Genomic DNA, 6,375 nt, shown 5'->3' on the forward strand with positions numbered 1-6,375 from the left:
TTGTTTCTTTATCTTGTTCCAATATTGTTTTAATGTTTTTACATTTTTTTCATACCACGTGTTGGTAGCTTTTTATCATCCTTGAAAACTAATGCACTGTAGAATGATATAATGGAATTGACACATTGTTTATAGTTGTTTCTACATTTGTTACTTTTTTTCAACACTGTCCTTCAGGTATTTGTTACATATTGTATGACACACACTGCTGCACTCAATACCGCCTTCTTTTGTGTGATATAACATTCAGAGTTGCAGAATTGCCACCACTAATTTTTCAAAATCCCTTCATTGGTAATGATGGTAACAACTTGGTAATTATATTCCCTGTGTCTCATATATAATTATCTGGATACACATATATTTATTATCTTATGATAATTTTCATTATTAATTGCCACCTATTAATTTAGTTTCATTGCTATTTATTCTCTATCTTTTGTGATTCTTATTCTTTTTCACATCTTTTTATTATGAGAACTCTCATCAGTGATCCCAGAGTAGAAAAGGTATTTGTGCCTCTACTATCATACCACACTGTATATGCCCGAATCCGTCTGATCTTGGAAGCTAAACAGTGTTGGGCTTGGTCAGTACTTGGATGGGAGAACTCCTTGGAAGACCCAGTTTAGTAGATCTTCAAGCCATTGGCATGCTCTGTGCCTAACGCTGACAGCAGATTCACAACTTTTCTGTAACATTGGGTACCTCTATTACCACATTCTTTATCCCTTCTTGTCTAAATGTGATAAGTCCGAATTGTCATACAATTTGAGTATCAACTTATTGCAGGTGTCTACTTAATTTGTATCAATAATATACTGAATTTTTGTCATAAGCGTACCCGTGAGTCCCGGTCATATCAACCCAATTTGGGTCATTACTGATTTTCCTTCAGCTGGTCCCTATAACATGGATGTATCCTGAATATCCTAAAGAAAAGACCAGTGATGTTAAGATTTTAACCTTTCTGTAAATGTTTATTTGTTTATGTGTTTCTTTAGGATACACCAAGTGAACTAATTATTTTATACCATACCAATAAAACTCAATATGTTTCAATATTCTAACTATTCAGTCTTTTTCTAACAAATTCTAAGAGTGCACCCAGAAAAGAGTCTTCTCTCTCTTTGTTCTTTTGCTCAGTATAATTCTGACTCAGGGTGAACCACCAATAAAACACCCAAAAAGAGTAATTTTCTTATAATTGTTTAATTTTGGTTCCTCTCTATATACTGTATTCACATACAGTATATCTTTGATATTATATAGATAAGTGCGGTATCTCCCATACTTCTAGGTTAGGTTTAGGCTGTAGGCTGTATTGTTAGGGTTAGGCTGCAGGAGTGGGGAGGTTAGGGTAAGGCTGCATACTGTACAGTTAGGATTAGGATGCAGGAGTGTGGAGGTTAGAGTTAGGCTGCAGGAGCAGCCAGGTTAGGGTTAAGTTGCAGGCTGTATTGTTAGGGTTAGCCTGCAGGATTGGGGAGGTTAGAGTTAGGCTGCAGGAGTGGAGAGATTAGAGTTAGGCTGCAGGATGTATTGTTAGGACTAGTCTGCTGGAGTAGGGAGGTTAGAGGTAGGCTGCAGGCTGTATTGTCAGGGTTAGGGTGCAGGAGTGAGGAGGTTAGAGTTAGGCTGCAGGCTGTATTGTTAGGGTTAGTCTGCCGGAGTAGGGAGGTAGGCTACAGGCTGTATTGTCAGGGTTAGGCTGCAGGAGTGAGGAGGTTAGAGTTAGGCTGCAGGCTGTATTGTTAGGGTTAGTCTGCCAGAGTAGGGAGGTTAGAGGTAGGCTGCAGGCTGTATTGTCAGGGTTAGGCTGCAGGCTGTATTGTCAGGGTTAGGCTGCAGGCTGTATTGTCAGGGTTAGCCTGAAGGAGTGGGGAGGCTAGAGATAGGCTGTAGGAGAGGGGAGGTTAGGGTTAGGCTGCAGGCTGTATTGTTAGTGTTATGCTGCAGGACTGGGCATGTTAGGGTTAGGCGGCATACTGTACTGTCAGGGTTAGCCTGCAGGAGTGGGGAGGTTAGCGTTAGGCTGCCGTAGTAGGGAGGTTAGTGTTAGGCTGCAGGCTGTATTGTTAGGGTTAGCCTGCGTTAGTGGGCAGGTTAGGGTTAGGCTGCAGGCTGTATTGTCAGGGTTAGGCTGCAGGCTGTATTGTCAGGGTTAGGCTGCAGTAGTGGGGAGTTTAGGGTTAGGCTGAAGTAGTGGGGAGGTTATGATTAGGCTGCAGGCTGTATTGTCAGGGTTAGGCTGCAGGCTGTATTGTCAGGGTTAGGCTGAAGTAGTGGGGAGGTTAGGATTAGGCTGCAGGCTGTAATGTCAGGGTTAGGCTGCAGGCTGTATTGTTAGGGTTAGCCTGCATTAGTGGGCAGGTTAGGGTCAGGCTGCAGGCTGTATTGTCAGGGTTAGGCTTCAGGAGTGAGGAGGTTAGAGTTAGGCTGCAGGCTGTAATGTCAGGGTTAGGCTGCAGGCTGTATTGTCAGGGTTAGGCTGCAGTAGTGGGGAGTTTAGGGTTAGGCTGAAGTAGTGGGGAGGTTATGATTAGGCTGCAGGCTGTATTGTCAGGGTTAGGCTGCAGGCTGTATTGTCAGGGTTAGGCTGAAGTAGTGGGGAGGTTAGGATTAGGCTGCAGGCTGTAATGTCAGGGTTAGGCTGCAGGCTGTATTGTTAGGGTTAGCCTGCATTAGTGGGCAGGTTAGGGTCAGGCTGCAGGCTGTATTGTCAGGGTTAGGCTTCAGGAGTGAGGAGGTTAGAGTTAGGCTGCAGGCTGTAATGTCAGGGTTAGGCTGCAGGCTGTATTGTCAGGGTTAGGCTGCAGTAGTGGGGAGTTTAGGGTTAGGCTGAAGTAGTGGGGAGGTTATGATTAGGCTGCAGGCTGTATTGTTAAGGTTAGGCTGCAGGAGTGGGGAGGTTAGAGTTAGGCTGCAGGCTGTATTGTCAGGGTTAGGCTGCAGGCTGTATTGTCAGGGTTAGGCTGCAGTAGTGGGGAGTTTATGGTTAGGCTGAAGTAGTGGGGAGGTTATGATTAGGCTGCAGGCTGTATTGTTAAGGTTAGGCTGCAGGAGTGGGGAGGTTAGAGTTAGGCTGCAGGCTGTATTGTCAGGGTTAGGCTGCAGGCTGTATTGTCAGGGTTAGGCTGAAGTAGTGGGGAGTTTAGGGTTAGGCTAAAGTAGTAGGGAGGTTAGAGTTAGGCTGCATGCTGTATTGTTAAGGTTAGGCTGCAGGAGTGGGGAGGTTAGGGTTAGGCTGCAGGCTGTATTGTTAAGGTTAGGCTGCAGGAGTGGGGAGGTTAGGGTTAGGCTGCATGCTGTATTGTTAAGGTTAGGCTGCAGTAGTGGGGAGTTTAGGGTTAGGCTGAAGTAGTGGGGAGGTCAGGGTTAGGCTGCATGCTGTATTGTCAGGGTTAGGCTGCAGGAGTGGGGAGGTTAGAGTTAGGCTGCAGGCTGTAATGTCAGGGTTAGGCTGCAGTAGTGGGGAGTTTAGGGTTAGGCTGAAGTAGTGGGGAGGTTATGATTAGGCTGCAGGCTGTATTGTTAAGGTTAGGCTGCAGGAGTGGGGAGGTCAGGGTTAGGCTGCATGCTGTATTGTTAAGGTTAGGCTGCAGGAGTGGGGTGGTTAGGGTTAGTCTGCATGCTGTATTGTTAGGGTTAGTCTGCAGGAATGGGCAGGTTAGGGTTAGGCTAAATGCCTCTGGTTATTACAGGTTGAGCTAGTGTGAGATAGGGCACCTGCACCTCTTTTTCCTTGTATACTGTACTAAGCCTCAAGCAGAGTAGCACCTCATTACTTAATTCTGGTGTGCAAACTAGGGCTCCCTTTCCTTCGTAACTGATTCTATGTATTTATACATTTATCTGAAGGCATGAGACACCTTCAGCCTAGTTTAGCACCCAGCCCCAACCACCCCTCACTGATGTTAAATAGATAGCCCAGCACTCTGACCTGCATATGTGGAGTGAGCACACTGAGGTAAGACTCCTGCATTTGTTTACTATAGTAGTCATTATTGGGGAGATTCTCTGGGGCGCGAGGCTCCCTGTACCTGCGGTGTCTGGGCATCCCTGGGGCATCGCAACCTAACATTATTTCAATACACTATGGCACTTATAGTTTGTTTTATATATATGTAACACTTTCACATCATTTTCTTTCACTCCTCACATCTCTCATATATGCAGCAGTAGCTGCTCCTACCTCTTTAACGCTTTATTTGTATCACTCTTGCGGTGCCCTGGGGTTGTCTGGCTGGGTCTCTCGGGGGTGTCCTGCCCCGCGGACCTGAACCCCTGTAGTTAGTGTTAGGGACTTACCCAATAAGAGGATACCTTGGCGCTGTGGGTAAGATCATAGCCCTGGCCAGGATTATGCTAAATGCCTCTGGTTATTACAGGTTGAGCTAGTGTGAGATAGTGCACCTGCACCTCTTTTTCCTTGTATACTGTACTAAGACTCAGGCAGAGTAGCACCTCATTACTTCATTATGGTGTGCAAACTGGGGCTCCCTTTCCTTCGTAGGGTTAGGCTGCAGGCTGTATTGTCAGGGTTAGGCTGCAGGAGTGTGGAGTTTAGAGTTTAGCTGCAGGAGTGGGGAGGTTAGGGTTAGGCTGCAGGCTGTATTGTAAGGGTTAGGTTGCAAGAGTGTAGAGGTTAGGGTTAGGTTTCAGGAGTGGGGAGCTTATTAGAGGGAGAGTTAGGCTTAGGCTGTGTACACATGGCGCGATTTGCTGTACAGCCCGACATTGACTATTCGACGGCCCTGCCAATATAGTCAATGTTAGGCTGCCTGTACAGTCTATATTTCTTGCGATGCCGATCCCATGGGACCGCACATCGGCATCACAAGGACTATACACACAGTGCGATATGCACTATATTTTCTTACGATTTTGACTATATAGTCAAAATCGAAAGAAATAGTGCACCGTGTGTACACAGCCTTAGGGATATGGCAGAAATTCTCATCTGAATGTTAGAAAATCATGTGACCCAGAAGGTGCTACTAGAGCCACTGCAGCCATTGGGAGCAGGTAAGTCACTGCTTGTCCACCTCAGACAATATGTCAATATTTTGTGACTCCATTTTGGAGCAAGTGTTACCACCAAGCAACTTTAAGACTTGGATTAGATTATCACCTGTGGACGGCAGCTTTTATTGGTTTTTAAAGACAATGGGCCTAATTCAGACCTGAGCGTTTGCTAGAGGTTTTTTGTACTGCTGCAAGCAGATAGTCGCCACCCACAGGGGGTGTATTTTTGTTTTGCAAGTGTACGAACGCATGTGCAGCCAAGCACTACAAAAAAGTTTTGTGCAGTTTCTGAGTTGCCCAGAACTTACTCAGCCGCTACGATCACTTCAGCCTGTCCGGGGCCAGAATTGACGTCAGACACCCGCCCTGCAAATGCCTGGGCACGCCTGCGTTTTTCCAAACACTCCCAGAAAATGGTCAGTTGCCACCAACAAACGCCTTCTTCCTGTCAATCTACTTGCGATCGGCTGTGTTAATGGATTCTTTGTAAAACCCATCACACAGCAACGTTCCGCTTTGTACCCGTGCAATGTGCGTGCGCATTGCGGTGCATACGCATGTGCAGTTCTGATCTGTTCGCAGCGCAGTGAAAAAACCTAGCGTACAAACAGGTCTGAATGGCCCCCAATATTGTATGTCCCATGCATGTTTAAATTGCTCTGTCTTAGCGTCTACCACCACTGATGGTGGGCTTTTCCACTTGTCCACTACCCTTTCTGTGAAGTAATTTTTCCTCAAATTTCCCATGATCCTCCCTCCCTCCAGTCTCCGTTCATGTCCTCATGTCCTAATACTTCTCTTCATTTGAAGAATGTCTCCCTCCTGTACCTTGTTAAAACCCTTGATACATTTGAAAGTTTCCATCTGTCCCCCCTTTCTCTTCTCTGCTCCACACTATACAAAGTAAGATCTTTTAATATTTCCTAGTACTGTCGCTCTTCTTTGTACACTCTGTAATGTCTTAATATACTTCCGGAGATATGGGGCCTAATTCAGAGCTGACTGCTGCTACACCAGCGATTGCACTCAGAAGCCCTTTACACAGTGCGCCCGCCTGGTGGGGGCACTGCACAAGTGCAGCCAGTGAAATGCGAAAGCATCTCACTGGTGCAATTGCCTCTGCCTTTTTTACAGCAAGAGGTGGTCACAGGGCAGGAGGGGGCGTGCCAATGGCATTAGAACACCATTGGTGGGGCGCAGTCCAGACAGAACGCAGTGGGTAGTCACCTGCCAGTGTAGCTAGGCTGCACGGGTAGGGAGCTACTTGGCAAGTGCAAAATCATCGCTAACATGCTATGTTTTTGCACCCATGTTGGGGGGGGGGGGGTAGGGACTGACATGCGGGAC

General features: G+C 46.4%; 1 pseudogene; it reads left to right on the forward strand.

The window, feature by feature from the left end:
* The first annotated feature begins 519 nt into the window (after positions 1-519).
* LOC134940144 (5S ribosomal RNA) lies at positions 520-638 on the forward strand (annotated as a pseudogene).
* The last annotated feature ends 5,737 nt before the right edge of the window (positions 639-6,375 follow it).

The sequence above is a fragment of the Pseudophryne corroboree genome, chromosome 1 (assembly GCF_028390025.1).
Source record: "Pseudophryne corroboree isolate aPseCor3 chromosome 1, aPseCor3.hap2, whole genome shotgun sequence".
Lineage (NCBI taxonomy): Eukaryota > Metazoa > Chordata > Amphibia > Anura > Myobatrachidae > Pseudophryne > Pseudophryne corroboree.